Raw genomic sequence first — 20,220 nt, forward strand, 5'->3', positions numbered from 1 at the left:
TTATTTTGCGGTACGCAGGCCTCTCACTGTTATGGCCTCTCCCGTTGGGGAGCGCAGGCTCCGGACGCACAGCCTCAGCGGCCATGGCTCACGGGCCCAGCCGCCCCGCGGCATGTGGGATCTTCCCGGACCGGGGCACGAACCCGTGTCCCCTGCATCGGCAGGCGGACTCTCAACCACTGTGCCACCAGGGAAACCCTATTTATTTATGTATTTTTAAAACATCTTTATTGGAGTATAATTGCTTTACAATGGTGTGTTAGTTTCTGCTCTATAACAAAGTGAATCAGTTATACATATACATCTATCCCCACATCTCTTCCCTCTTGCATCTCCCTCCCTCTCACCCTCCCTATCCCACCCCTCTAGGTGGTCACAAAGCACCGAGCTGATCTCCCTGTGCTATGCGGCTGCTTCCCACTAGCTATCTATTTTACGTTTGGTAGTGTATATATGTCCATGCCACTTTGTCACAGCTTACCCTTCCCCCTCCCCGTATCCTCAAGTCTGACATTGAGTTTTTAAAGAGTCCAGCACTGACCTTGTCTGGATTTGTCTGATTGTTTCCTCATGGTTCATGTAACTTACTCTCCTAGTCCCTGTATTTCCTATAAACTGGAAGTTAAATCAGGAGGTGTTAATTTTGTTTCAATAGTACACTTCTACATACTTCAGATTATACCTTGCATCTCAACGAAGAAGGCACACATACAGCAAACTCTGCCTTGTGGATCACCTTTGGAAAATGTTTCATTGTAGCCAAGCTATTATTATGTTGCCCTCACTGTAGCCTAAATTTCTAACTGCTGTGGAACAGATCCCATGTTTTCCTGTGAACAATTAGAATTTAGCATAAAAAACTAAGATAAATATTGGCATCAGGTATTTACCTATTAATAAGTTGCCCATCAGTAACAATACCTGTTATTTTCAGTTTCTTTTCCCAGTCTCTTTTTATAACAAAATTCTTCCACTGCTTTGCTGTTTGATAGTTCTTTTTTTTTAAGTTTTCACAGTTTATGAATCCTCTTTTAAAATCTGCACAGTTACATCAGATAAAGTCACTGCATAATCTTTACTCCTTTCTGTCAGCACCATCAGTGACCTTTACAGTTCCCCTGACTTTGTTCATTCTGTTCTTGTGTTCCTTTCACTGTTTTCTTGAAGTCTTTTTCTTCTCATACAGGCCGTGTGTTGCAAGCCTGTGTATGGCTTTATTTTTCTTTGCATCGTCCGAGGAATCGTAAATCACACCAAAGCCATTTATCTTGCCACCACCGAAATGGTTCCGAATCCAAACACAAAGATGACACCTAGTGTAGTCTTGTACATTTTGTCTGGTCTTTCCCAAATTTCTTAGATACTGTTGCCTTTCCAGGATGAAGGACATCCGTGACCATTTGTTTCCATAGTTGGTTGGTCATGAACTTCCTGGTCTAGATAGTTACTGTGTCATTCCTAATGGTGGTTGATCCTCAGGCAGCCAGGGAGGAAAACCTGGATACTTCTTATGTGTTTCTACAATTATTCTCTCTCTTCCCCAAACCTCTGGCAACCACTAATCATTTTACTGTCTCTATAGTGGTGCCTTTTCTAGAATATCATATAGTTGGAATCATACAGTATGTAGCGTTTTCATTCTGGCTTCTTTCAGTTAGCAGTAAATATTTAAGGCTTTTATATGCCTTTTTGTGACCTGATAGCTTATTCTTTTTATTGCTGAATAATAGTCCATTGTATGGATGTGCCGTAGTTTGTGTATCCATTTGCCTATTGAAACATCTTGGTTGCTTCCAGTTTTGGGCAATTGTGAATACAGCTGCTAGAAACATTCACAGGCAGGTTTTCGTATGGACGTGAGTTTTCAAATCATTTGGGTAAATACCTTCAAGTGCAGTTTTAGCTCCTGTGATAAGGCCAAATTTGGCTTTATAAGAACTGCCAAACTGTCTTCCAAAGTGACTATCATTTCTGCAGTCCCGCCAGCAACGATCGAGAGTTCTGTTGCTTCTTATCCTCACCAGCGTCTGCTATTACCAGTTTTTTTTTTGTTTGTTTTTTGTTTTTGTGCAGTACGCGGGCCTCTCACTGTTATGGCCTCTCCCGTTGCGGAGCACAGGCTCCGGACACACAGGCTCAGTGGCCATGGCTCACGGGCCCAGCTGCTCCACGGCACGTGGGATCCTCCCGGACTGGGGCACGAACCCGCGTCCCCTGCATCGGCAGGTGGACTCGCAACCACTGCGCCACCAGGGAAGCCCTCACGTATTTTTCTATTACCCTAAATTATATAACCCAGCCCACACTGGGGTCTCAGTCAATCTTTAGTTACAAGAATCATCTCTCCCCTCTCTGTGGTCAGTTGGTTTGTGTTCAGGAGTTAATGACTGATCTTGCCATAAGCCTAAGCAAAATATAATTAAAAGATAAATTTGAGACCTTGTTTTTCCCTTCCATTAGCAAAAATTCTGCAATCAATTTATCATTTAGCCATGGTTCCAGTCACTCTTCACAGGAGAGATAAAAATGGGAAACCGTGAAAGGTTTTTGAGAATACCCTCACAAATGGCATGGTCAACTAACTGTACACAGCAACCTGAGGACGAAACACTCAAGTTACAGGTGACCCCTTTATTAACTACAGCGTGACTTTCTAGGGACAAATGCTGCATAGTTAGTTAGGTTAGGAATCGGTGTTATTGTCAAATTAGTGTCATCCCCCTTGAGTCACTCTCGACACTATATCTGTAAATGGTAATATCGAAATAAAGCATTAATTCCAAAACAGTTTTCAAGAAAGTTTAAAATTTATACAGGGTCGGGGGCAGTGGGATCAGAATCCAAATGTTTCGCAAAGCAGGGAGACTCGTGGTAGCTGTAGCTTGACGCAGAGAACAAAGGCAAGAAGTAGCCCATACAATTAGCCACGTTGTGTGCAAAACTCTGGTCACAGCCTCTTTAACTCCGTGTGTCATCCTAGAGATCACTATAAATCAGTGGGGAAAATTGCACCCCATGGCTGTGGCACGTTGCTCGAATCAATGCAGTGGTGCCCCTGCCTTTCGAGTTCCTGTGGGCATGGCCTCTCCCCAGCCGGCGCTCAGGGAGCTGATTGCCAAGACTGAGTTTAATTTGCGTAAACATGAAATCTGTTCACCGGTTTCGAGGGAGACCGCATAAACTGAAACATTTAACCTGACCTCAGCTGGAGCTCCTCTCACCCTTTTGTTGGGGGAACTGTGTTGGTTTTGCCCACAGTTGATGGGTTGGTTTGAAAAATACTTGAATCTGCCCTTGAATGCTATTTGATATAGTCCCTTTTTATCAGTATGGGCTTGATGGCTAAGGAAGCAGCCAGTTAATTTACACAAATACCTCCTTTAGTTCTATGGAGAATACGAAGCAAGCGGGCGGGCGGGAGAAGAGAGACGATTATCTGAAAGGGTGCGACTGTTTTGCAGAGGTAAATGGATTGTAATTCTGCCAGGCATCATGCTTTATTACTCTATCTGACAGTGACTGGCTAGAAAGACACTGTTTCATTTGGAAGATAGATTGTCCTTGTAATATGTTACAGGGCTGAATCCTGCTAAAAATCCATCCGCCTGCTGGCTTTGCTCCCCATCACCATTGCTAAAGCACCCTGCCCTCGTGGCATTGTCCCAGGAGAAGGTGTTTCCATGGTAATCTCAATGGAGGCAGTCAGCTGACGTCTGGCACCGCCTGAGCTGGTGCGCGCCAGCCTTCTCCTCTCTCACTCCTCCCTCGAGCCTTTAAACTATATTTATTAGTCCTCTTTAATGGAAAGTATATAACCCCTTAATGTCAGACACTGAGTGCACTCGGGTTAATTTATTTATTTGGGTAGCAAGCTTACTACCTTCCTAATTAATTCTCGGCACTTCCTGCAAGCGGTATTATTTTGAATATCTTGTGCAAACGTTTATATTTTTGCCTGTTACAACAAAGAGCATTGCTTAGCAAAATTGGGTATTTGGAAACCTCCGTTCTTAGAAAAAAAGCAATGTCTATATTAAAGAAGAATTTTAAAAGATAAAGATGTTAGGGAATCTTTTCTTGCTCTGATGCTGTGCCAGTGAAATGGTCCACTGTCCTTGTAATTTCTTTTAGCACTCCATTATTTTATGATTGGATTTGAGTGAGCCACATGGTTTTAAAATACTTCTAAGAAATGTGACATCTAGCCGTGTTATCTCATTTTTTTTTAAAATAAGAGAAAAAAGTCAGAATTTCAGAGCTAACCTGAAATTGATTGTTTTCCTGACATGTGTTTGGAAGTAAATGCCTTTTGTTGTACCGGTTAGAGACCACCACTTAATGCTAAGCCATACTAAATGAGCAAACTGACTTACAGTGTCAGAAGTCAGTGCTTTGGGACAGGAGGTAGCGTCCATTTTGATTAGTACTGTGCGTGGAAATTCAATTGCAAATGCAAAAGATGTATCAAAGCGGGGTTTGAAAGCAACAATCATTAGAACCAATGTATGACTCCTTTGAAAAGCTATCTCTTTAAAGAAACACAAAGCCTTTTTAAAAATAAAGCATAAGAAAATTAGTATGACACCACCTCATTTATCCAGAGGTCAGATTGCTAGAAACAAGATCCTTTTAAAACAAAGCCCTGACTGGAGGCGTGCACATAAAAGATCTCTGCATTTGCAGAAACAGACGTCACTAACCTTGCAGTAATAGGTTTCCTTTTACACACTGTCTTATGAGAGCTCTCTTTTCCGCAGTCAGCCTTTTTGAACACCTACTACGTGCTGTGCATTTGCCAGGCACTAGCAGTGGAATAGTCTGTCACTCAGTCTGCCCACAGGCCCGCGGGAGAGGCAGAGAAGCAAACCAGCCCGCCCGACACAGGCCTGTGGCAGCTGTATAGGTACAGATGACTGTACCTTCCTCTCCAGGGGAAACTGTCGCTCAGCAAGGTAAAGGAATGGCCCAAGGTCACAAAGCTCACAGGCAGTGGCACCTGGCTTCCGTTAGACCCTGGAGCCCTCAGAATCGCAACCCTGATGGTAACCTCCTATCACCGCCTCCCATTTTATGATGAATAACGCATAGAACTCAGATCCTATTTTAAGAAGAGGAAAGAAATAGAACTAACATTAGTCGCATGCCCAGTGTCAGGCATTTATTAGGAGATTTTTTTCTCTTATAAATTAATTAATTAATTTATTAATTTTTGGCTGTGTTGGGTCTTTGTTGCTGCGCACAGGCAGCTACTCTTTGTTGCGGTGCGCGGGCTTCTCATTGCGGTGGCTTCTCTTGTTGCGGAGCACAGGCTCTAGGCGCACGGGCTTCAGTAGTTGTGGCTCTCGGGCTCTAGAGCGCAGGCTCAGTAGATGTGGCGCACGGGCTTAGTTGCTTTGCGGCATATGGGATGTGGGATCTTCCTGGACCAGGGCTCGAACCCGTGTCCCCTGCATTGGCAGGCGGATTCTTAACCACTGCGCCACCTATTAGGAGATTTGAATATACTGTGTCTCCATCTTTATAAGAATTCTGTGCAGGAAGTTAAGTATCATTTATCAATGAATCACTTGAGTTTCCAAGTACAGGACTGATGAAAATGGAGTTTACCTCCTGCCCCAAAGCCCTGACTTTCGACATTATAACTGGATTTGCTTAGTACCGTTTACCATAAGCAGTCGTCTCTAACCGTTACAATTCCCAGAGGTATTGGTCACTAGTGTAGGATTTCAGTACAGATTTTCAGACACCAGAGCCCAAAAGCCCTAGTGAGCCATAATTCCAAGCATCTTCTGGCTTAGTTGAGTGTGATGCTCTCTCTTTTTTTCTCTCCCCCCATTCTCCTTGTTTATTTAGGTCTTTCTTACAATATTAATTTCTTCCTAAAATATTTCATCGTAACCTTTTGAGGGTAAGTGACTTGTAGGCCTTGGGGATCCCGCAGGAAATGACATAATCAAGACAAGAGCTTGTGTACCAGCCCTGTTCTACCTGTCAAGGACTCTCAAGGTGTGGTGCATTAGGGTACAAAAAGAAAAAGGAAAAGCAAAACTTTCGCTTCATTTCCTTTGGAGAAAAAAAAAACAGCACTTGGAATCGAGCTGCCACATTGTACTTCCATTTGCACAGCTGTTTCTCTCTTAATTGCAATCCTGTCTTTTCCGAGAATAAACATGTAGGAAAAGGTACCATAGTCTCAGGCCAGAAAAAAATATGGTGCTTTCACTGCTAACCTGATACTTAGGAGATTTGAATTTGATTTCATTTAGTTTCCGCTTTTCAAGCCCAAATCAAAAATGTTTGTAGCTTCTAACTCGGGGGTTCTCAACCTTGGCCGCACATTGGAATAGCTTGGGGAGTTTTTTAAAAATTCTGATACCCAGGCCACATCCCAGACCAATGAAATTGAGTCTCTGTGGGTAGGCACCAGCATGTTTTAAAGCTCCCTAGTGTGCAACCAGGGAGGCAATCCACTGATCTAACTATTCTGTTAACCAAATTTATTCACTTTTGTCGTTCTAGCTATTTCTTGGAATCATCTGTTGAAAGTTGGACTTGCCCCCAGATTCAGTTCTGCCATTAGATTTTTCTCACCTCTGTGTGTGTGTGTGTGTGTGTGTGTGTGTGTGTGTTTGCGTGTGCGTGCAAGCACATGGGCACATGCACACATCCGTGGGAGTGTGACAGGGAGAGAGTGTGTGTGTTTTCTGGAAAGCCTTGGGAACCTGTGATCTGTATCAAAAATTAAATCTTCTTGAAGGTACTGACTATGGTTTCATGTTTGCAGACGGTCTCATCGGCAGATCTTCCTTCAACAAGAGTAGTAGAGATAATCACTTTATGTTTGCTGACTTTCATCCCTTGTGATGGACGTCACCATACACTGTCTCACTTGATCCTCCCCACATCACTGGGAGGCAGTCCTGCACTGGTCCTGAACTCTTAGGTATTAAATAAATGAGCTTAGTTCTTTGTTACTGGTTGAGGTTCAGAGCAAACGTTCTTTACACTGAATTATTATAGCAGAGTTCTAATGCACTACAGGGAGAATCTGATTTTCTGACATAACAGACCGAAAAAAAGACTTTATTTTATTGGAACTATATCTAAATAAAGGCGTCTTTACAACGTGTCGGGGATGGAGATGCATCAGGCAGGGTAGGTGGAGTGGACAAGTTCAGGATCCCTTCTCCTGACGTTGCTAGCTTACTTCTTTGGCTTCTGTGCACGGAACAGTCACTTTGCTCCATAGGAAGGCTCCTCCCGTGTCTGCCCTTACTCCCCTTCTCCTCCATCCTTTACCATTTCACGAAGCCTGTTGAATTGTAAAAATATCTCATGTTGCACTTAAAGACTATTACGCTGTAAATGGTAAAGGACAAAAGGAGAGTCACATCCTGGTGGGCCATGTCTGGCAAACACAGGCCTTAGGATATGTGGAAGCATGTGGGTAGTCGTTGCATTTATGCCCCATTTTAACAATAGCACCCACCCCAGTGGAGTGTTGAGGCCTGAAATGAGATGCATGTAAACAAGTCTGCAGTAATGCATGTGAAGTCCTTAGCATAGTCCTTGTCACATAGTAAAATGCTCAGTAATTATCAGCTCTTAAACCCCTTGCAGACCGGCAGTCCCAGTGCCTGTGGACAGCAGAGGGGTGGGATAAAGTCAGCCCTCAGCATCCTCACTGTTTATTCTGTCCTCTTGCTTGTCCTTCTGCCTGGAGTGTTCTCCTCCCAGATAACTGCCTGGCTCCCTCACTTCATTCAGCTCTCTGCCCAGAATAACCTCCAACGGGTTGTCTAGAAGCATCCATCCTATCCCTCTCTACACCTTTGTACTGCTGCTATATTCCTCCTCATAGACCCTGTCACCACTGTCACCTTATACAGTTGTTTACGCTCTGGCTCCCCCTACTCTCTATTAAAATACAGACTCCATGAGAGAAGGGCTGTGGCCATATAGTAGGTGCTTAATAAATGGGTATTGATGAATGCACTGGAGGGGTCAGGACTGGTGACAGGGAAAGCAGTTCAGAGGCTGCTGCTATAATCCTGTTAAGAAATTACAAGGGCCTGGGCTTCCCTGGTGGCACAGTGGTTGAGAATCTGCCTGCCAATGCAGGGGACACGGGTTCGAGCCCCGGTCCGGGAATATCCCACATGCCGCAGAGCAACTCAGCCCGTGCGCCACAACTACTGAGCCTGTGCTCTGAAGCCTGCGAGCCACAACTACTGAGCCCTCAAGCCACAACTACTGAAGCCTGCGCGATTGGAGCCTGTGCTCCGCAGCAGGAGAGGCCACCGCGATGAGAGGCCCACGCACTGCACCGAAGAGTCGCCCCCACTCGCCGCAGCTAGAGAAAGCACACGCACAGCAGTGAAGACCCAACGCAGCCAAAAATAATAAATAAAAATATAATAAATAAACTTTAAAATATATATTTAAAAAAAAGGAAATTACAAGGGCCTAAACTCAAGCAAGGATATTTAAAGGGGTCAGGGGATCTGGATTCAAGAGCTATTTAAGTGGTAGAAGGCCTTGGGCATCGAGAGGAAAGGGTCTAGACTCATAGGTTTCTTTCTTGAACAACTTGGGTAGGCGGTGATGGTTACTCACCAAGACGGGAAATGTGGGGGGGGGGGAAGCAGAGATGTGGTAGGAGAGGGTGGAAATAAATTCAGTCCTAAATGGATTTCATTTGAGGAGTCTGAGGAAAAATGGAGAGGCCCGCTAGACGATTAACTGTCTAGAGAACAATCCAGAATAGAGACAGATTTGGAAGCCACGAGTGGGTGGTAGCTTAAACCGTGAGTGTGGATAAGAGCATCCAGAGAGGGTGAGGAGAGAAAGGGGAAATTACCAGGAGAATAGGGCTTTTAAGGCTACGATGAAGGGTAGGGCTTTGATAAAGAGGAACACGTGGGAACCATCGCAGTTTCCTGAGCAGAGTGCCCTTCGACCTCATCTATACCTTTCACTTTTTGTCCTCCACACATGCAATAAATTGTGATCATCTGCTGCCTGCTGCGGCACTGCAGCCCTGTGCTAGGTTCTAGAAAGAAAGAGGGAAGAGACTGCCTCTGCTTATTGTTTAGTGGGTGAGGCAAACAGATACAGACATCACCACAGGACAACTCCTCACGCGCTACAACAGAGCAGCATGAATTGCTGAGAGAGTATGGAGGAAGGGTGGACATGGTTTCTCAGACAAGGAAGAGTTTCAGGGAGTCATAAGTATATACAAACACTTGTGCACTTTTCTGTACAGAGTACCTGGGGCTTTTTTGAGATTCTTAAAGGGATTTGTGAATGACTGCTTTTGGCAACGCAGAGCGACAGATTTTAAGAGGCCTGCAGAGGTTGGTCGTTTAGGAAGCCAATCCTGACAACGTTACCAAGTTTGGACGAACTGGGAAGTGGCTGGTGAAATAACTACCATCCAGTAAATACGCTTTGGGGCTTGGGACACGGTGCCACTGGTGGTGCTGAATTGAAACAGGGCCCCAAGAAACACAGTGGTTAAGGCAGGGTAATGAGTTTCATCTTGGTTAAGTCAAATATGTGGTCCCCATGGGCCCTCCATGGGACCCCTGTCTGAGTTTTCCCCAGACGGGCCAAATACCCATCTGGCACTGCAAGAAGTGTCTAAGCTGACGTTCACATTTGAGAATTACCAGTATCTTAAGGAGAGGGAAGCTTGCAGCCCCCTCTCCCGCTAGGCCCGCATTGTCCACTCCTGCAATATATGCCTCTTGGCTGCCCAGCTGCACCATGAGCTCACTAAAGAGAAAGCCACGCTTTCTAATGCATCCGCGTGCATGATCTAGAACAGAGAGTTGGAACTTCCAGTTCTGGACAAGATAGAATAGATGTGTTTCTCCCTATCCTCCTCGCTAAATACAGCTAAAAACCCTGGACATCATCATATAAAACAAACGTTAAGAAGACTCTGAAAGGTGGAGAGAAAGTGAACGAGCTCTGGACTTTAAGACTTGAAAAGCAACATGGCAGTGAGCTCCTTGGGATTTCTTTTTGTCTCTGTACATCCCAGACTGCATTGCTGGAGAAGCCCCCTATCCAGATGGACACAGACAAGAAAAGCTTGCTCTCTCTTGCCAAAGGACCAGGAAGTGGGCAGCCTATTTGACAACAAACATTCTCTGGAAAAACACCTAGGAGGTTTGCAGGCCCCCCTAACTTCCATCAGCAAAGGCCTCATGGAAAGCCTGGACCCCTACCCTTGCCTGAAGTGAAGAGGTACCCTTCCCCGTCCCCACTGGGGTGGCATCAAAGAGGCCCAAAGGGAGCCTGGACTTGCACCCCCCCACCCAGGGAAAGGGTGGTGCCCCTTCCCCTCTCCATAGAGTCAGGGGAGGTCAGGGGAGGGGCTAGCTTTCCACCCGCTCCTGGTGGCTCTAAGGTGCCTCTCATACTCCCCAGCAGGGTGGTATTGGGGAGCCCACGTGGGGCCTGGACTCCCACCCTGCAGTAAAGCATCGGTGCCTCCTTCCCCTACTGGTCCCTTTTTAGCAGAAGCCTGACAGAGTAAAAGATTTACATTAAATCCAGGGTCTCATAACATAATACCCAGAATGGCCAGGATGTGATCAAAAGTCACTCTTCATCCCTAAAATAGAGCAAAACTAGTCTACATGGATTCAACTTGCTGACAAACATAAGGAAAGGAAACCTAAAATTTTGAGGGAATAATCTCTGCATTGAGAGGATCATTAATTTGTAAGGTTAAAAAAAAATTCAATGAAAAGACCAATAAGGAAAGTAACTTAAGTTGGTATTTTAAGAGAGAAAAGAAAATAAATTCAAAATCATAGAAAACTTGATTAGTAAAACAATTAGCTCTGTAAAATGATAATTCGACTGTCTAAGATGAAGTTATGTAATGGTTTCACCTAAATCAATGGTCACGTGTGATTAGAATCACTTGGGGAGGTTCTAAAAACTATAGATGCCCAGCCCCATCCAAGACCAACTAAATCAGAGTGGCCCCACTGATTCTACCATGCAGCCGGGGTTGAGAACGTTGGCCTAAATGAACCATAGGGGATAAAGAGACTATAAGTGGAGAAATTTTACAACTTTTGCATAGTCAGAATAGACGTGATGGAGTTTGTGTACTGAATGTTGCATGCTCTTTCTAAAGAAGGGCCCTCTTGGGCCATTTATCTTGCTTCATACACCCTTGTGATGAATCCGATGATCTGGTCCCCAGCCCACGGCGATAAATCTGCAGCAGTAATTAAAAGGGAGTCCGTCCCTCGCAGGCAGGCATACTGATGGTTGCAATGTATGAAAACTGAAAGTACAGGAGGGCTCTGAGGAGATTTAGTTTAGTTCTACTAGATGGCTTGGTATTAAAAACTTGTTGGAGTGATTTCTTGAGCTGTCTCCTCAGAGCAGTCTTTTTGGAATTAAAGTTCAATTTTTCAAGAAACTACTGAATACCGAGCTGCAAGACAAACCCTGGAACTCAAACTGCCAATAATCTAGGAGAGAGACCTCCAGTAGGCCTGTCTGAGATTTTTAGCGGAAAGAAAACAATTAGCCATGTGGCTGATACCCACGAACTGGCAGGTTCTAACCCCCTTTCTAGTAAGGAATTTGACACACTTAATCTAAATATGAAAAAGTCAAACTTGCGCGCCACAAATGAGGTACTTGCACCAAAAGGGAAAAATGACTCAAACGTTTAAATTAAGAAAGGAGGCTATGGCAGGCCCAGGTTCCTAAATTCCTAAATTCTCTAAAGGAATTTGTATCGTAAAGTACAAAGTTCATTTGTGATGCGAACGTTATCTAGGTTGTAAATTTTCTTCTTGATGGTGCCCTTAATCCCTGTCAGGATGAGGAATATTTGGAAGAAATTGGAGTTGAATATGGAGATGTCAGTTATTCAGTGCAGTTAGATGGGTTGATACTGGAAGTTTATTGAGGAGTTTTTCTGAGTTGCTTTCATGAAGCTGTTAAAATCAAGGGTTGAAAGGCCTTATTGATAAATAGTAGAAACTTAGCCCTTTTGTCAGTTGATTACAGTGATTTTCATTGACCTGAATAATATTGATCAGTAGTACCAGGCTTATAACTAAGTGCTTGTGCCTAAAGTTGATTAAACTGGCTTTCAGACAATTTTTTTGTTACTGCTCATGGCATGTATTTTGTAGAAAAGGGTCTGTTTCACCATTAGAATGTCATGTGCTTTACACACACAGGCATGATTTTTGGAACATGTGGTCCGGGGGGTATGGTCATAGGAACGCCAGTAGCCCTGAATATGCATCTGTTTTAAAGCACATTTACTAATTACTGTTCACCATGACAACTCTGAATCCTTAAGAAAGTAAAAGAATAATTTTATAATGTTTAATGAAGCTGGAAAATATTTCTGAAAAAGAGTGTGTTCTTACATGTTCTTCCAACATGGTAAAATTTTTTTAAATGTTTTCTTGAAAGTGATTTTTGTTTGTAAAGGCATAAACTCTTAGTTATCCTGAACTATGCATTCTTTCCATGACACATTTACAAAATTAGGATTTCTCTATTTTCTGGTCACTATTGCTGCATAACAGTTTACCCCAAACTTACAGCCACCTCCTTTTTATTATGGTCATAGGTTCTTTTTTTGTTGTTTTTTTTTTTTGCGGTACGCGGGCCTCTCACTGTTGCGGCCTCTCCCGTTGCAGAGCACAGGCTCCGGACGCGCAGGCTCAGCGGCCATGGCTCACGGGCCCAGCCGCTCCGCGGCATGTGGGATCTTCCCGGACCGGGGCACGAACCCGCGTCCCCTGCATCGGCAGGCGGACTCTCAACCACTGCGCCACCAGGGAAGCCCAGTCATAGGTTCTTTTGGGTCAGGAATTCAGAAAGGGCAAAGCAGATGGCTTGTCTCTGCTCTGCAATACCTGGGGCCTCAGCTGAGGAGACTGGAAGGTTGGGGGGTGACTCAAGGGCTGAGAGCTGGAATCATTTGAAGGCTCATTCACTCAGATGACTGACACCTACCTGGGCTGGGAGGACTTGAAGACCGGGGCTACTGACTGGAGAGCCTTATGAGCCCTTTCGGAGATTCTTGGCTTCCTTATGGCATGGTGGCCGCAGGGTAATCAGGCTTCTTACGGGGGGCCTAGGGCTCAGAGCATGAGCGTCCCAGAGAACGAGGCAGAAGCTGCACCCCCTTTCTATGACCTAACCTCGGAAGTCACACAGCATCACCTCTTTGCATTTTATTGGTTAGAAGCAAGTACTATGATCAGCCCAGATTCAAGGGGAGGGAACAGAGACCCCCATCTCTCAATGAGAGGAATGTCAAAGGATTTATGAACAAATTTTAAACCCTCCACAGTCTACCCCTTCATCAAAAATTATTTTCATTACTCTGACATTCAAAATATACTCACCCCCACCCAAGATGCCCCAAAGTCTCATCCCCTGATGTCATCAGGTTCAGGGTTGTGGTCCAGGATCTCATCATGTAAGTCAGTTTAGATGCAGTTCCTCAACTAGAGTTCCTTCAATCTGAAGACCTGTGAAACTCAGGTCCTTAAAAGGACAAGTTATCTGGCCCACATACCCAACATACAATGGTGACACAGGGATGGGATACCCCACTAGACACTCCCCATTCCAAGAGATGGGAAATGGGAGGCACCTAATAGTCAAGGGCCATCTGCGTTTGAAACTAAGCAGCCTTCTTGGTCTGCTTCCTGCCCATCAAAGGTTGGGGGTCCAAAAGCCTCTGCACATTTTGCAATGTCTCTGTCCCTTTCAGTCCAACCTGATACAATTCCTTTGAAATCTTGGTGGACTTAACTGTGCATCAGTTTATAATCCACTAACACCACACCCACAAACCTCTGCAAGATAAGCTGTCCTGTACCTGGGGCTCCTTATGAGCTACTATGGGACAAGGTCCCTAAGACTCTTAAGAGCCCCATTGTTTAATAGAGAAAGGCACGCCCTGGAGATCTTTAATCTGCCTGGAAGTTTCTATGCAACACTGCCTTAGATCTTTCTGAGGTTTTGACAGAGGATTTTACAGTCCCGCTCTGGACTTGATCATTGCCCTGAAACCGTTTCCCAATTTGAGAATCATTTGCCATCTGGAGAAGCTGGGAATAAGAAACAGTTTTATTTTCAAACCCAGCAAGTGCCGGCTGCTTTATATTTCCTCTAAATTTTGCCTGAAAGCTGAACCGTTCTGTATTAAGATCATCTCTCTCCTCTCACATGTTTTCATAGACAGCAAGAAGCAGCCAGATGGCATTTCCAGTGTCCTGTCTAGAAATCCTTATCTAGATCATTGAATTTGTTAGGGACGTTTTCTGTTTTCTACCTTCCCATAGTCAACAGTGTTGTCAAATTTCCTGCCACTTTGTATCAAGGGTCCCCTTTCCTCAAGCTTGAAATAATATTTTCCTTGCTTCCCTTCAGGCCCTTGTGACTACCTCCTTAAAGCCCATCGTGATTCCACCAGCAGGCTCCTCAAGGCTCTTCCAGCTGCCACCCACTTCCCAAAGCCAGTGTCAACTGTTTTAGTATTGTGTTCCAGTAGCACCTCGCTGCTTCCAAATTTTGATTCCAGTCAACTATCGCTGTGTACCCAACCACCCCAGACTTAGTGGAGTAAAATAAATGACCATTTTATTATTTTTTTTAATTTTTATTTTGTTTTGGAGTAGAGTTGATTCAATGATGTGTTAGTTACAGGTGTACAGCAAAGTGATTCAGTTATACCCATACAAGTATCCTTTCTTTTTCAGATTCTTTTCCCATTTAGGTTATTGCAGAATACTGAGCCCAGTTCCCTGTGCTGTACAGTAGGTCCTTGTTGGTTATCTATTTTGAATATAGTCGTGTACCACCATTTTATTAGGATCATGGATTCCACGGGTCAGGAATTTGGAAAGGGCACAATGGGGCCAGTTCACCTTTGTTCCACAATACCTAGGGCTGTGGTTGGGAAGACACGAAAGCTGGAAGTTACTCAACAACCGAGGCCTGGGATCATTGGGACCCTCATATGCTCACTCTTCTGGCGCTGGGGCTGGGAGGGCTCGTACCAGGACTGCTGACCGGAGGGTCAACCCTTGAGAGGCTTGAGATCCTCACGGCACAGTGACCTCAGGATAGAGCCACCCCCTACATAGTGGCTCAGGGCACAAGCATTGCTTCCAAATGATGAGGGATAAACTCTTATTTATCCCAAACTCTGCATTATTTCTATGACAGATCTGCTTCGCTAAGATCTCTGATTTATAGCTAGTTGGGCCAAGGAGAGAGAGGAAGAGAAGGAGGAAGAAAGAGGGAAAGGGAGAGGAGAAGGGAGATCGGGAGAGACAGATGAACAGAGAACAGAGAGACAAAGCAAGAAATAAAATCACCAGGCATCCTACAGAAAGTCGGAACATCTGTCTTCCAAGCTTCTGAATGGAAAACAGAATGAACAGTATGTTCTCCATCGTCGAGCAGCCAAATCAATTTGTTAATTGAGATCAAAAGAGCATAAATATTATAACTCTGCCGTCAAACCAAAGAACTGAAGTAGGGAATAGAAAATCCCAAAGGCCAAGTGTATATATCACAATACAAGCAGATACCTGAAGAAACCAAATGATTTTCCTACAATTTTATGAAAGCTCTTTGTGTTTTAAGCACATCCCTGATTGGGGTGGGGGGCAGCCCCAAGTTAGTGAAGTCCCTTGGAGGTGTTTGCAGAGAGCACTAACCACGGAAGAGAAGAGATCCCCCCACTCAAGAAGACATGGAGTAGCTGCTTCCTGGGAGTAAGTCTGGAACAAGAAGGCCCCAGAGTGAAAACTAGCCAGGAAGCCCTGTAAAAAGGCATGCATTCTCCTCCCTGGTCAGACCTGGATGGCTTTAAAGGAGTTGATCACCATTATAAAAGATTAACTCTTTTCAAAGTCACAAGAGCTCAAGGGCTCGTGGCCTATTCCATTATTAGAGAATTTTGTCATAAAGTATCAGGGCCTCTTCTCGTGATTCTCACGTTCTCCAGAAGTCTTCGGTTTTTTTGAAATTGTTGTTTGGGATCCTGGAATTTACTGCTAGCATTTTGAGGCCCCACAGTTTTCAGTGACAAAGCTTGTGCACACACGTACAGATGCAGACAGAGAAATAAAGATAGAATATGAAGCAAAAGAGACAGCAAGCACAATTTGAAAAGATACTTGCACCACAATGTTCACTGCAGCACTATTTACAGTAGCCAAAACACGGAAGCAACTTAAATGTCCATCGACAGATGAATGGATAAAGAAGATGTGGTACATATCTACAACGGAATATTACTCAGCCTTAAAAAAGAACGAAATAATGTCATTTGCAGCAACATGGATTGTCACACTGAGTGAAGTAAGTCAGACAGAAAAATATCATATCGCTTATATGTGGAATCTAAAAAAATGGTACAAATGAACTTATCTACAGTACAGAAATAGAGTCACAGATGTAGAACACAAACTTATGGTTACCAGGGGGAAAGAGGGGAGGAAATTAGGAGATTGGGATTGACATATGCATACTACTATATATAAAATAGATAACTAATAAGGACCTACTGTATAGCACAGGGAACTCTTCTCAATACTCTGTAATGACGTAAAAGAATTTTTACAAGAGTGAATATATGTTTTAAAAAAAGACAGCAAGCAAAATGACTTGTGGTTACAGTGGACTTCGGGGAAGTATTAACCCTGTCCCTGTTCTTGTCCTACAAAGTTAGGCTGAACCTAATCCAACAACTGTGGGTTTATAGCCTCAACATAATTTTTTCTAATTATTGAAAACTGGAGATTAGAAACCAAGGATTATCTGTCATTAAGAGAAATCAAATGAAGTTAAATTCTGTTGCAATGAGTCTTACTATGAGAATAGTATATAGGCCGCCAGAAACTAGTTTAAATTCCAAACCACCTGTTTCAAGCAATTTGAATAAACCTATATTCTGTTATTATCATATTTTAAATAGTTCCTTTAAGATTACCATTATAGCATTTGTCTGGTTTGTCACCTTCAAAGATTAACTATTTTCTTTGTAAAATTCTCATAATCCTAATGGTACAATGCATGAAAACAGAGAAAAGATAAAGAGAAAATTCAGTATTCTGTGAGTTTGTTCTTACTATCGTGGACCTCTGGCTTTCTAGGTCCAAGTAATGAGCTAATCTTTTTAGCTCTCAAAAGCTAAGTAAGCCAATTTGACTTACAAATATAGAGCTAAGTCTTAAAAAAGAACATTCAGAGGAAACTCTCTGGCATGTTGGTAATGTTCTGTATCTTGATTTGGGTGTCAAAACTCATCCACCTAAACACTTAAAAGTCTGTGAATTTTACTGTACATAATTTGTACCTCAATTTTTAAAATCCTATTTGACTGATGGGTCAAGATGTATGGAGTATTTTGGTGTGAAGAGGGTCATATGTTTTAATTTCCAGTTAATTCTTTTCTTACCTGCTATTTATAAAAATAGTAAAAGATAGACAGTATCTATTAACATACTTAGTCTCTGTCATTTAAAAATTGTATTAAAAGATCCAGGCCAAAGTCTCCATGCTCAGTCATGATACTTGTTTCTAGTCCAGTAATAACTTTTCTACAGGGGAGGAAGTCTGTTCTCTCCTTTATCCACAATGCTTTGCTGCCAAAGATTACCAGTGGTTAGAAAAAAGTTAAAACTAATATTGTAGGGTTGATATGATAATAAATACATTTGAGTATTTACCAACTTTCTATGGAGAGAGATACTGTTTTATTTTTATTTATTTATTTTTTATTTTTTTTTTGCGGTACGTAGGCCTCTCACTGCTGTGGCCTCTCCCGTTGTGGAGCACAGGCTCCGGACGCGCAGGCTCAGCGGCCATGGCTCATGGGCCCAGCCGCTCCGCGGCACGTGGGATCTTCCCAGACTGGGGCACGAACCCATGTCCCCTGCATCGGCAGGCGGACTCCCAACCACCAGGGAAGCCCCGAGATACTGTTTTATATACCGTGGAATACTGTAAAATAAAAACAGTACAAGGACACAACTTCATACGAAAAAAGTTAAAACTAATATTGTAGGGTTGATATGATAATAAATACATTTGAGTATTTACCAACTTTCTATGGAGAGAGATACTGTTTTATTTTTATTTATTTATTTATATTTTTTTTTTTGCGGTACATAGGCCTCTCACTGCTGTGGCCTCTCCCGTTGTGGAGCACAGGCTCCGGACGCGCAGGCTCAGCGGCCATGGCCCACGGGCCCAGCCGCTCCGCGGCACGTGGGATCTTCCCAGACTGGGGCACGAACCCATGTCCCCTGCATCGGCAGGCGGACTCCCAACCACCAGGGAAGCCCCGAGATACTGTTTTATATACCGTGGAATACTGTAAAATAAAAACAGTACAAGGACACAACTTCATACTTGCCTTGAAAAAGTGAAAGCTGTCAAGCAAGGAGATAATTCTAGTGGGACAAACACACAGATGACGCATAAATGTGACCTATTAATCAGCTGAGCGATATGGATGCATTTCTTATTAATGAACCATCCTTATACTTGTGAACCGTGCCCTCATGGTCATGGCGTATTAGCCTGCTGAATTGAGTTTGTTAATTATTTTGAATATTTGTGTCTGTCCTTGTGAGACTGGTCTCTAGGTGTGTGTGTGTGTGAAAGAGATCTTCATCAAGTTTTGCTACCAGGATTCAATGAAATGAGTCGGGATGGTGTCTGTTTATGTTCTAGAGCATTTTCCGTAGCGTAGGAATTACCTGGGACTTGATGGCCTATACTACCATCATCTGTGCCCAGGAACATTTAGGAGAGTGTTTTCTGCCAACATAAAAAAAAATTCCCCTAGTTATGAATTGATTCTGATTATTTCATCTTTCTTTGAGTCAATTTTTAGTAATTTGTATTTTCCTGTAAAAGCATGCATTTCACAAATACTTAACTTACTAATAGGAAATTACAGATGTTATTCTCATAATTTCCAAAGACATCACACCTTTTCTTAAATCTCTTTCTCATTCCTCATGTTAGAGATCTGTGTTTTTGCCTTGTTTTTTCCTGATTAAACCCTGACAAGGGTTTGGTTCTTTAGTGGTCTTTTCAAAGAACCAGCTCTTGGGTTTATCATCTATATTGTTTTTCTCAGTCATCGATTTCTGATTTTATCTTCACTAATTTTTACCTTGATAGATTTCTTTTGCTCTTTCTCTAGGTTTTTGGTATTTCATTTACTTCCTTTATTTCTTATTTAATAACAAAAGTATTTAAGGCAATGTGTTTTCCTTTGAATGTAGCTTTGGCTGCATCCATGAATTTTGATGTAAAATTCTCTTTCTCATTAACTTCTTCATTGTCTGTAGTTGCAACTATAATCCAGGAGTTGCCTAAAGAGATACTTCTTTTAAAAAATTCTCAGTGATAAGGTTGTGTTGTTAACCTTTATATAATTTCTAGTTTTACTGCACTGTGATCAGGGTCAGTGCATATCCTACTTTTTGTAATTGGGGAGAGGAACGTTACTTTTGGCCCAATACATAATACATATGTGTAAGTGTTTCGGGGACCACAATACATGTGTGTAAAAATTCCATGTAACTGATAATCAAATACGTTGACTATTCAGCCACTCTCCACACTCATTTGCTTTTTGCCTGCTTGAACTGCCAACCACTGGGTCGTCCACTAAAATCACAACTTGGTCCATTTCTTTTGTATAAGAATAATTTTTGCTTTGTATGTTTCAGTACCATGTTATTCAGTGCATGGAGAAGGTGGTTTTCATTTTTTGCTGTATTTTTGTCAATATAAAACGAAAAAGTTTTGTTTTTTGCCTTGGATTTTGCTTTGTCTGTTATTACTATTCCCATCCCTAGTTTCTTTCTGGTACGTCTTTGTCCATCCTTTCATTTTTGTTCTGTGTCTTTTTGTTTTAGACGCATCTTTTATAAACAGAGTATAGTTAAATTTCTTTTTTGACCTAATCCGTGACCCGTTTTCCTCCAATAAAAGAATTGTATCCCATTCACATTTCTTATAGAAACGGACAAATTTTGTTTTCTTAAATTTGATTGTGTTATTTGAACGCTTTCCATTTTTAATACTTCTGTGCTGTTTCCTTCTTTTCTTTTCTAGTTGCTATGTTCAAGTTTTATTTATTCTCTTTTTACTAACAATTAGAAAGTTATAACG

General features: G+C 42.8%; 1 protein-coding gene and 1 pseudogene across 2 annotated transcripts in view; one reads left to right on the forward strand and one right to left on the reverse strand.

Annotated features, from left to right (window-relative positions):
- Positions 1–20,220, forward strand: part of MYO1D (myosin ID) — a 350,887-nt gene that overhangs the window by 219,036 nt on the left and 111,631 nt on the right. The gene's annotated exons all lie outside the window — the stretch shown is intronic.
- On the reverse strand, positions 1,076–18,601 carry LOC115856167 (small ribosomal subunit protein eS24 pseudogene; annotated as a pseudogene).

Source organism: Globicephala melas, chromosome 20, assembly GCF_963455315.2.
Source record: "Globicephala melas chromosome 20, mGloMel1.2, whole genome shotgun sequence".
NCBI classification, from domain to species: Eukaryota; Metazoa; Chordata; class Mammalia; order Artiodactyla; family Delphinidae; genus Globicephala; species Globicephala melas.